A 12066-nucleotide genomic window follows, 5' to 3' on the forward strand; every position below is an offset into this window, starting at 1 on the left:
TCCTCTGTCATTATGTTCTAAGACCTGAAAAACCCCCACCCCTCCACCCACCCCAGAGTCTTTTACTTTGGTGTAATACACCAATTACAGTTTTGGGGTTGTTTTATGTCACTAAATCTGTGGTATTACAGAGCAGTACCAACAGGACACTGATACAGTTACTATAAACCCAGCAGTGTTGGATCTGATAACTGTGGCTCCAGCACCCACATTCTGTATTGCCTTTCTGCAATATGCAAGTCTTTAAGCATGCTATGGTGCTCATCTCACAAGAGGATTTATGAAAGATGAAACTGGTTCACTGTGCCTGTTACACAGCTCTCAGAATATCTAGCTACTATTATCAACCTCATTATGAGATGTCACATTGTTTTCCCATGAGTCAAATGAAGGGACTGGACAAAATGCTCTCCTAGGATCTGCCTCTTTGGGGTCCATCCTTGCATCACTCATTTCATTTTTTTAAAATTTTATTTATAAAAAGGAAATACTGACAAAAACGATAGGATAAGAGGGGTACAGCTCCACACCATTCCCACCACCAGAACTCCATTTTCCATCCCCTCCCCTGATAACCTTCCTATTCTTTAACCCTCTGGGAGTATGGACCCAGGGTCATTCCAGGGTGCAGAAAGTGGAAGGCCTGGCTTCTGTAATTGCTTCCCCGTTGAACATGGGCGTTGGCAGGTCGATCCATACTCAGCCTGCCTCTCTCTTTCCCTCGTGGGGCTCCAGGACACAATGGTGGGGTCATCTATACCTGGCATGAGCATGTGAATGGGACATGGTCTCACAGAAGGAATGGCTTTTGTGCTTAACTTTGGGGGAAACCAATTAGGTGGTAACAATAAGGGGCTTCCAGGTTTGGGAGCATTTAAATCTAGATGATCTTTTGCTGAAATGGCTCACCAGAGGTTTATACTTAAAACACTTTTAGATGTAACAGCCCCTGTATCCAACAATTTCTGGGAGCAAGAGATCTCTACCAACTTTCGGGTCTGCTGCAAAAATAGTGAAAAAGGACTGCAAAGCACTTTGCAAATGAAGGAGGCTGCCTCACTTGCCCTTCAAGGCTATGAACACATTGCTGCTCCCTCCCTCCCACTGACATGCTCTGTTCTTAATAAGGCTCCCATAAAGATCTCTCCTGTGAGATAATCATAGACTCTCAGGGGCATGCCACTCTTAGCTGTCAGCATCATTTAGGAAGACCTTATAAAGGCTTTTAAACCTCCTGCTCATTTCAAAGTTGAGCTCTCTTTAAAACCCTGTTAAATCCCATTACAAAACTTCTGTGCTTGACTTCCAAATCTTTTCCAGAGTTTTCCTTTCCATTTATCTTGGCCTCTCACCAACCCCTCCTAACAACACCCCAAAGGAGATCGCTTCAGTCCACTGGGTATATTCTTTGAGCACCATTGTCGTATTTGAGATGAACCACCCTGTCTTTGCTTTGGTTTCCTCCCCCAAGCCCTGTGATGAAAAAGAAAACCAATGACCACAGAACACTGGCATGTGTAACAACTTTGAGGAAGTACAGTAAGTAGAACAGTGATCACAAAAGTCAAGTCCTAAAGGCTGGAATAGTGCAGATGCTTTAGGTTCATGATTAATTAGTCAACAATTTGTTTGGCTTTATATGTTAACTCTCTTTTCAGCCACCAGGTTCCAGATGCTAGCATGAAGCCAACCAAACTTCCCTGGACAGACAACCCCACCAATGTGTCCTGGAGCTCCGATTCCCCAGAACCCCACCCCACTAGGGAAAGAGAGAGAGAGAGGCTAGGAGTATGGATCGACCTGTCAACACCTATGTTCATCGGGGAAGCAATTATAGAAGCCAGACCTTCCACCTTCTGCATCCCATAATGACCTTGGGTCCATACTCCCAGAGGGTTAAAGAATCAGAAAGCTATCAAGGGAGGTGATGGGATACGGAGTTCTGGTGGTGGGAATTGTGTGGAGTTTTACCCTTCTTATCCTATGGTTTTGTCAGTGTTTCCTTTTTATATAAAAAAAAAGAAAAAGAAAAAAATCAAGTCCATGCTCCCACCTTTTGTTTATAGTGACAAGTTGTCTTTGGTGAATTAACAATTAATCTCAAAAGGGACAATGTTTCTGACCCACAGTTACAGTTTCTCTCTCTTTCTCTCCATCCCCTCCCCCAGTGTATTTGAGATCAATAGGAAAGCACTACTGTAGCATTCATGACATTCTATTTTGCTTTTGTCTTCCTTATTACTATGTTGTGCCAAGGATGGAACGCAAGGCCTCATCCATGTAAGGCATGTGCTGTACTGCGGCATGAGCACCCCAGACTCAGAGTTTCTTAATTGTGACCCCTGAGCTCCTGAAGCAGGGTGAGGAAGGTTCTCAATCTCTGGAAAACTATTAACTGTTAACATACAGACATTAGGTTTTTTTTCTTATTAAAAATGCAAAAATATTTTTCTCCTATAAACATGGTCAGTGCATATATCTACCACCTGCCCCTTCCTTCTGAAAGGGTTTCTGGTTTCTGGAACTATCAGCCCTACTGTTTCTCAGTATCAAACTGACAGATACTTTTCCTTTGTTTTGTAGAAACAGAGGAAGTCAGAACCATGATGGAAACACACAAAAGGAGAATGGAACAATGGGCAAGGGAATACTTAAGGTCCAAACAATGTGGATTCAAGTCTTAATTTCTAATTTGCTGTGTGACCTAGGAACATTTATATTTACTCTTTTGGTATTGGTATCTTTAAGTGAGGATACAGGCATAGGATAGATGATAGAAAGATCTCTACTATCTGACACATAAGACATCTGTAGTGACAGTCTTTTGGACCAGCAACTATTGTCACGATGATCTGACTAACTGAGGCACCCCCCCAAAATTATTTTTATTGTGAGAAAGCATAATTGACAGCAAACATGCAATGGAAGTATTTAGCTTTTTAAGTTTGGCTGGCTTCTCAACAACATAGGAGTTTCCTTCTAAGCTATGGTCTTGCCAGAGAGGAGAGGATTAAGTGAGTACTCTCTGCCAGAAGGTCCTGGGAGTTGCAAGAAGGCAGGGAAATAGGAAGGGCTTAAATTAATAGCAAATCTTCAAGCCTATAGGATGGCTTCTAATGTAGGAGTGGGAAAGCTATGTTAATTGGCATAAGTACAGCCCCTACATGCACCAACATCTCACTAGCAATGGAGTCATTGGTGTTAGGTAGTTATGCCCTGTGGTATCCCTCAGGTGCAGGGTCTCAGTTTGGAGTAGGTCACCTCAAGAGATGTAGTTGGGGATGGGGGGGGTACAGGAAGGGCAAGAAATGGTTCCAAATCAGCACACTGCCACAAAGTGGTATCTTTCATATTAAAAGAAAAGTGTGGGTGTATGTTGATAATGAAAAGATAATAGAAGGAGCTGTGGGTGGGTCTGTTCATTGTGCAATGGAAACACCAGTGGCCTGTAAGTTCAGAGACAATTTCTGTGAAGTGACATCTATGATGAGGCCTGGATGAGGAGCAGAATTTGGTTAGGTTAAAAGTAGTGTATAAATAGCCTCCAGGAATAGGGCATAGCATGAACATAGGCCTGGAGATGTGTGAGAAAGCATACATGGTGTTTCAGAAGCCAAAGAATGATCACAAGCATGAAGGTGCAAAGGAACAGGGCAACAGAAGAGGTTAGAGAGGTAAGTGGGGGGCCAGACAGTGGCACACCTGGTTAAATGCACAGGTTACAGTGCGAAATGACATAGGTTCAAGCCCCTGGTCCCCACCTTCATGAGTGGTGAAGCAGGGCTGCAGGTGTCTCTCTGTCTCTCTCCCTCTCTATCTCCACCTCCCCTCTCAATTTCTCTCTGTCTCTATCCAATAATAAGTAAATAATATTATTTATATATATATATATGGAGGTAAGTGGTGGGCAGACAGGCAGAGCCTTGAGGCTGTGCCTTTTGTCAGCTTACTGAAAGATAAAATTAATGCTCTGCTATTGTTTTCTCCACTGACACTGGTACCTTGCACTCATTCTACTTTCTCCCAACAATTCATACCGCTTATACAAACCAAAAGGATGGGTGATGGCCCCTCCTCACCTACCAAGAAATGTATGGGAGGTCACATCTGTACCCAGAATGATGTGAACTAGAATATCCAGCTGCAGGAGAGAACAACCCTACTCAGTACAGTGGAGGCATTTTCTATCTCTAGCAAAGGCCAGGGAAGAAATGAAGAGGAAAGGCATGAAGGGAAATGTCAAAGAATCTCCTAGTTCACCTGGGGCTAGGCACAGTATAATAACTGTTTTTTGACAATTCCTAGACTATTAGAAATACACACTTGGGTTATTGGATCAAAATGAAAAGCTCAACAGGACTGACTTTAGATTATGAGTACTTCTATATCTCCTTTGCCTCCTTCCTCTTCCCTCTGAGGAATATGTATAACACAATCTCGGTCACCTACTAAATGTTGCCATGTATTACTGACTGCCACCTCTCCAGATTCAAAGGAGGTCTCGAAACTTTACATCAGGCTCAACCTGACGCTGTTGACTGGCTATGGAAGAAGGGCAAACGCTAGAAGAAGAAGAAGAAACTGTTAATTTGCTTATATGGTTTATTTATTTATTTATTTATTTCTCTTGTTTGATTTTAACTTAGTCAGGAGTAATATTCTGGGGATGCTATTTAAACATCACACAGGGGGAAGATAACCCTAAACTGTGCAACACAGGATCCCAATAAAGATATTTTTTTAAAATTATTTTTATTTATTTGTTATTGGATAGAGACAGAGAGAAGTTGACAGGGGAGGGGAAGATAGAGAGAGAGAGAGAGAGGGAGAGAGACACCACTTCTACAAGTGGGGGCTTGAACCTGCATCCTTGTGTACTGTAACATGTGTGCTTAACCAGTTAGGCCATGGCCTGCAGCCCCACCCCCCACCCCCACCCACCCAGTAAATGTATTGAGATCACTGCTTGGCTATATACCAAGAAGGTGAACTGGGACAGCTGACTTAACCTTGTTCTAGTTTCCTCATCTATATGAAGGGAATAAAACATTTTGTATATCTGTTATCATAATAATACTTTTAATGCGTGTAAAACACCTGGTCCTTGATAGGCTTCCAAATAAATGTGGCTCTTTTACCACCCTTCTGTCATTTCCATACGTTAGGCAGCCTAGGATCTCACAAGTGCTCGTTTGAAAACTGACGGAAAGTCAGTACTTGATGGAGAGTCAGTACTTGACTCTAATGACAGCAGTCTGTTGCCCTTAGGGGCAGCACAGAATCCACTATGGCAGCTGAAAGTGACTGTTCAGAATGCAGGCTCGTAATGGGCAGATAGATGCAGAGGCTCAGCCTGTATAGTCAGCGTCCTGATGTTAATATGCACATTACCCTGCTGCAAGCATTTAGCTAAATGTGGTGGCCTGTTAAAAATGACTATGCAGCAATCACCTTGAATTGAACAAGAATACACAATCTGTCACTTTTTCGCTGAACTGTAAATCAGAGAGCTCACAACTGATGCAGCAGCAAAACTCTGAAGGCAAGGGCATATCACAGGGAACCTTTATTTATTAAGTAAACTGGAAAGATGGAAGGTCTCAGGATGGAAAAGCTTACAAGACAGCAAATAACTTCAAACCCCGAGTCAAGGAAGTTTGAGGTTATTTGCATAAGGAAGCCTATTCACGAGGCACTTATAGTCTAGGTTTATTTATCATCTGTTTCTAGTAAAGATACCTTCTCAAGGCTTAGCACACAAGTCTTGCTCTTATACTAGCTGCATAACTGAGTCCTAAGGCAAGTGCTGGGTGGATTCATCTCATCCATTAGGACAATTCTATGGGGCAACTGTCCCATCTCATAACCAAGGAAACGGAAGCAGAAGGAGGGTAAGCTGCTTGCCAAGGTGATAAAACTAGTAAGTGGCAAGTCAGGGCCAAGGAACCCAGACTATCTGCCTGGAGCATCTGTGCACTGACCCATGCCGCTTGACTGCCCCTCCAAAACTGTGGCTCTCACTTCTCTGTGGAATTTAGCTGGGGCAGGAGTGTGCTTTGCTGATAGTTTATATTTTCTGGTCTTGTAAGACTTTCCCACTCATATCTCATCTGCTACTCCTAGCAACTATCTGAGGTTCATAAGGCAGGCGTTATTCACTGTTTCAGGTTCAGAAGTTAAGGACTTGCTGATTCCTGGCTTGACAGACAGCATTTGATTCCCTGTGTTCCACGGAGTGGGCGGGTATGTGCCAAAGCACAGGCTATGACCGAGTATTCATGTGCTGGGGCACTCTGGGCACCTAAACCTATCCCTTCACTCCCAGGTGCAAATAAAGAGGATGAGGGAGGATCATAGAAGACTGGTGCTTAGTTGCTGAGCAACAAAAACTCAGTATGTTCTGGGCATGCTCTTCTCTTGTGAGGATTCAGACAGTTCTCCCTTTAAAGCACCTCTCACTGGTCCCTGAAAAATCAAATTCTCTGGAGGTTGGCAGACTCGGGGCACTGCTTAATTTCCTGGGTCTTCTCTGCATAACAAAAGTACTATTCTGACCTTTTTAAAAACAGATATAATTTACATGTAATATAAATATAACAGTACAGCTCAATAGATTTTTTTTAAAGATTTATTATTATTTTTAAATATTTATTTATTCCCTTTTGTTGCCCTTGTTGTTTTATTGTTGTAGTTGTTGGATAGGACAGAGAGAAATGGAGAGAGGAGGGGAAGACAGAGAGGAGGAGAGAAAGATAGACACCTGCAGACCTGCTTCACCACCTGTGAAGCGACTCCCCTGCAGGTGGGGAGCCGGGGTTCGAACCGGGATCCTTATGCCGGTGCTTGTGCTTTGCGCCACCTGCGCTTAACCCGCTGCGCTACAGCCTGACTCCCAAAGATTTATTTTAATGAGAAAAACAGAGAGAGAGGCCAAAACACTGCTCATCTCTGATATGGTGGTGCTGGGGATTGAACTTGGGACCTCAGAAACTCAGCATGAAAGTATGGTGCCCTACCACTGGTATTATCTCTCTGAGCCTCAACAGATTTACTTTTAACTTATTATTAATTAACTAATTAATTAATTTTACCAGAACAGTGTTCAGCTTTGACTTATGATGACTCAGGGAATTGAACCTGGGACCTCAAAGCCTCAGACATGAAAGTCTTTTTGCATAACTGTTATGCTATCTTCCTTGCCTTCCTCAATAGATTTGTATAGATGCATAACTTGTGTCACCACAACCTAGATCAAGATATTATTTTTTTCAGCTATTTTACTCCTAGAAGTAGAACTGTGAGAAAGGAAGGATTAAACATATAGTCCTATGACAAACTCCACTATTGAGTGTGCCTGACCCTAGCACACTCTGGAATGAGTTGAAAATTCCAAGCTACATAGGAAAAGGAAATAGAGGCATAGGTCAGAAAGTTCAGAAGGAAAGTCTGGTAGTCAGAGATAGAAGTGTCCTCAACAAGAGGCTGGAGAGTACAGCACTTTTTGTTCTCTACATACACTAAGTGCTCAAAGAAAGAGCTGAGACTTGACAGGTCCTGCAGGCCTTAACTCACTGGAGGTGTAAATACACAAATAATATATATCATGTGTATATAGACTACAGTTTCCTATGAGCACTGAAAAAACTTCTCCTAACAAGTCAATTTATGAGAAATCACACAACAATGTAAATGGGCCACCCTACTTATTAGGTAAATTCACTTCCAATAGTCACTGTGTAGCATGGACCTATTTGCCTTATGAGGTAGAAAAGAGTATGAATTGGGTTTCCCTCCACAGGAGGTTTATAGCCTACATGAGGAAACAAGCCCTACACAAAACAAATGTTTATCAGTTGGCGGATAATAACCACCATAGTCATTAACGATTATGTTTTTAGTCACAAAGCTAGAAGGCAAAATAACCAGGACCTAAACTAGGTAGAATGACACCAATACTGGTGCACTTCGTCATTATGTGAAACTGCTTGTCTCCAAGATCTTGTGTGCCGAGCACTCTCTTCTAGTCTTGCAGGAGAAAGACTTGTTCTGGTTGAAGTGCATGTATATCCCTGTGCCTATGATGCCCAGATAAAGGGATAATCTCTATGGGACAATGATAGAATATTAAAAAAAAAAACCAAAAACTAAAAAACTAGTGGTGTCATACAGACATCATACACAAAATAATCAAAGAGGATGAAGATACCAGTGTGGGTTACTCAGAGAATGTTGCAGGGGGCAACTGAGATTTTGCCTGGCCCTTGAGGGCCAATCTGCAATAGGAAGAGGAAAAGAGGAAGCCCATCTGGGCATCCTGCAATCCAGCATAGAGACAAATAAGAAATTAGGGCTGATGGTGGATAGCACAGAGTAGGCTTCTACAGAGTAACAGGCCACTCCAGATGAATGTGGTAGGCTGGACTGGGGCATGTTCATAGAGAGTGAACAAAAACCCATGGGAGTAGCTCTGTGGGTCAGTGAAGGGAAAGCACAGCATTTCTGGAAGCCATCCCAGAGACAATGCATCATCAGACCCAGAGAAAAGGCTGAGCAAGGGGTGTTAGTGAGGGGTCTAGGGAAGGCACAGGACATTGGATTTACACATCCACCAGGTTAGTGTCAGGGAGCAGGTGACAAAATGGGAAATATGGGGCAGCTTGTAGAACCAGTGTTGAGACAAGAGACCCTGCTACTACCTCTCCAAAATGGCAGAGGAGGTGCTCTTCCAAGGCACTGTCTTGTTCGTGTGAGAACAGATGCTCCCAGGCAGAAATCAGAACTCCCGTGCCGAGGGTAGGTTTGAATATAGCATTGGCAAAGCATTTTTTTTTTTTTTGCACCTTCTTGATTCTTAATGTCTTTTAAAATGTCCTGCTTCCTCTAATATCCTCTTAGGCCATGATTATTTATAAAACTGATTTTGCTGGGTAAGGAACCTTTTTGTTCTAAATCACATTAGGATAAACATAGTATCATATATGTTCACTTGAAGATCACAAGACTACTGGGCCATGCTTGGGGAAACCTGTCCTGTGATTCCACTGCCCAGGGATCTGCACCTCACCCCCAAGACTGGGTACTGAGTATGTCTGGGGCTCATACGTGGGTAGACAAGCCTAAAGGAAGCCTAGAAACCAAACCTTGGTGTTCCTTGTCTGGAACCTGCAGCCTAAGAGAGCAGGTGGCAGAGCCAGGCCTATGAGGAGGAAGAACCTCCTCAGAAGGAGACAGCTGCACCGGGCAGTCTACGTTCTCTGGGCACTTGTCTCCCAGACCAGTCAGAAATGCCCAGCCCTTCCTAGGCTATGCTGAGTCAATGTACATTCTTCCCGGCAGGGCACCTTCTTTCCAATATCCCTCCTGTCAGGACACATGCCCACTTGACACCCCTGCCCTCCTCCCACTCCCTGGGCAACAAGGCACAGAGGGAAATAATGCCATTGCATGTCTACTCAGGTCTGTGATGGAACTTCCATTCTGACCCTAGCCTCTGGAAGAGATTACCCTCCATACAGCCTCCAGTGTTCCCATTTTTCTGTTTCTTTGTGACTTGTACAGCTACACACACTCTCTGTGGTACTGCACACACCCCAGGTACATTCCAGATTAAAAAAAAAACAAACAAACTCTGTACTGTCTGTGTGCCTAAAACACACACCCCTGCATGTGTACAACTCTGTTCTTTCATCTCCATTAAATTTTTCCTCTAATTTCATCTTTTCAATGTGGCCTCCCCTGAACATTTTATAAAAAATGTTAGCACCCCCTTCCCATTCCCTTTGATATACAACACAGCAGGAATTCAATAAGTATCTGCAGAGTAGAAAAATAAAGAACAATAATGCTGATGGAAGGCATTTTTTTCCAATTCCACTATCACTTTATTAAGGAAATGCTGATTTACAGAATTTTTGTTGTCACAAGGGTGCATTTCCATATTTCCCTAAGAAGAGGGCATTTATTTATTCCCTTTTGTTGCCCTTTTTTTTTTTTATCATTGCAGTTATTATTGTCATTGATGTCATCATTGCTGGATAGGACAGAGAGAAATGGAGAGAGGAGAGGAAGACAGAGAGCAGGAGAGAAAGATAGACACCTACAGACCTGCTTCACTGCTTGTGAAGCAACTCCCCTGCAGGTGGGGAGCTGAGGGCTCAAATCTGGACCCTTACGCCAGTCCTCGTGCTTTGCGCCACCTGTGTTTAACCCGCTGCGCTACCGCCCGACTCCCAGAAGAGGGCATTTTTAACCAAATAACTTCAAACACGTTAGTCTGAGGGTTACAAATGTCTTGAAAAACCCCAACATCATACTCCCTTTTCCTTGGAAAAATTAATAGAGTGAGTCTTAACCAGAAAGTAGCAACTTGAGCTGGCCAGACATAGTTGAGTGAACTTAAGTTCTCATGCAGGTGGTCAGACATTGATGAAGCCCCCAGTGGGAAGGGTTCCTGAGCATGTCCCTGCCTGTCATTTGTTCTGGGTACCCAGTGCCCATGACAAGTTGTTTTACAGAAAAAGATCCAAGCAGAGCACTTTTACTAGAGAGTCTTCAGCCTTCCTGTTGCTTAAGCCAGCCCAACATCTTTTGTAACAAATGTCAGAACATCATGTCAGAACATCACTCTTATCTATAAGGTACCCGTCAAGCTGTTTCTGTCTTTAGTAACCCTGTCAGGAGCCAGGAAGGGCAAGAAGTCTGAGCATCACACTGAACAACATAGCAACCTTGCCACCATCATTTACATTTATAGAACATTTTATAGTTGCCAATTCATTTTTATATATTTAATTCTATGTCACAAATAGGCAGAAGTTCAGAAAAGTCCAGTCACTAAAGCAAAAGCACTTTAGTCTTGGAACAGTTCCCCAGGTCTTATTCACTTCTAGCCCATTTATTCTCGCCCTCCAAACAACTGTGACAAACCTAGTCATTTAGTTTTTCAGGCCACTGCAGATTCAGAGTAGAACAAGAGATGGGGAATAACTTTTGAGTTAAGAACACTGAAAGCAGCAAGATGTGACAGATGACAGCAAGTAAAGAGACAGGAAAATTATATAAAGCATATCAAAGTAGAGTTAATTGCATTCCAGGACCATTTGGGAGGGGTGGAAGAAACTATTCTGCACATCAATTGCCCTTAGGGGTACTGCTGATATTTTAGTGCGAAGCAGTCATAAAGATGATGACTTGGGACCATGAGGACAAAGGTTAAATACTGTGTATGGCATTCAGTTACTTTTGGTAACACTATGTGACTACTTTCCTTTGGAATTGTTCCTCCTTGCTTTCAAACTCTCCCTGAATTGATAAACAGAGTTTGAAAAAGAGCATTTACATTTTTCAAAGAGTAAAACCCACTCTTACAAGTAGCACTGTGACCGGACTTCCTGGCTTTTCTCAATTGCTAAAGACTTTCCTCCCATCAATCGCCAAGTAGCCTCAGTCTACACACTCACATTTCACGATCCAGGCTGAAAACCACAGTTTATCCCTTCCTTTTTGTTAAGCTCTGGAGTTGCATAATTTACAGTCACCCTGTGAAATGGCCATGTGTTCCAGAGTAGGAAGCTGTCATGCTGAATAGAGCACTGCTGGGCTGTGTTCACAAACAGAGTTTTCCACGATTTCCTTGCACAGCCAGCAAGCAAGAGCTTTCCCCTGGCATAAGGGTAGCTCCTGACAATTAGCAAGACTGGGGGAAGGGCTGCTGGGAGGAACCATAGTCGTAAATTCTCTCTTATCCACCATATAAGAAAGCAAGGTCATAAAAACTCAACCATATTTTCCAGTTAGGAATGAAACAAGATGCCTAGGGCAACTCCTAATTTGGTTCTTAGATTCCCATAAGATGTGAACTAATTTTCTTGAATGGGAGGGAACCATGCAGGAAGGCAGGGGAAGAGGGGGAGGGAGGTAGGGAAGCTCTCAGGACTCTGGGTAGGAACTGAACCTAAGAGTGGAGAGTGAGCAGGCCTGTGTGAACCCAAAGGTGCCGGTGCACTTTTACTAGTGGAGATATCAGATCCTCTCAGGGCTGGAGCCCCCGGAGAAAGCATAGTTGAG

General features: G+C 43.2%; 1 protein-coding gene across 2 annotated transcripts in view; it reads right to left on the reverse strand.

The window, feature by feature from the left end:
* The window catches only part of GNAO1 (G protein subunit alpha o1), a 194493-nt gene that overhangs the window by 157205 nt on the left and 25222 nt on the right, over positions 1–12066 (reverse strand). The window lies entirely within an intron of this gene.

The sequence above is a fragment of the Erinaceus europaeus genome, chromosome 2, assembly GCF_950295315.1.
Source record: "Erinaceus europaeus chromosome 2, mEriEur2.1, whole genome shotgun sequence".
Classification (NCBI taxonomy): domain Eukaryota; kingdom Metazoa; phylum Chordata; class Mammalia; order Eulipotyphla; family Erinaceidae; genus Erinaceus; species Erinaceus europaeus.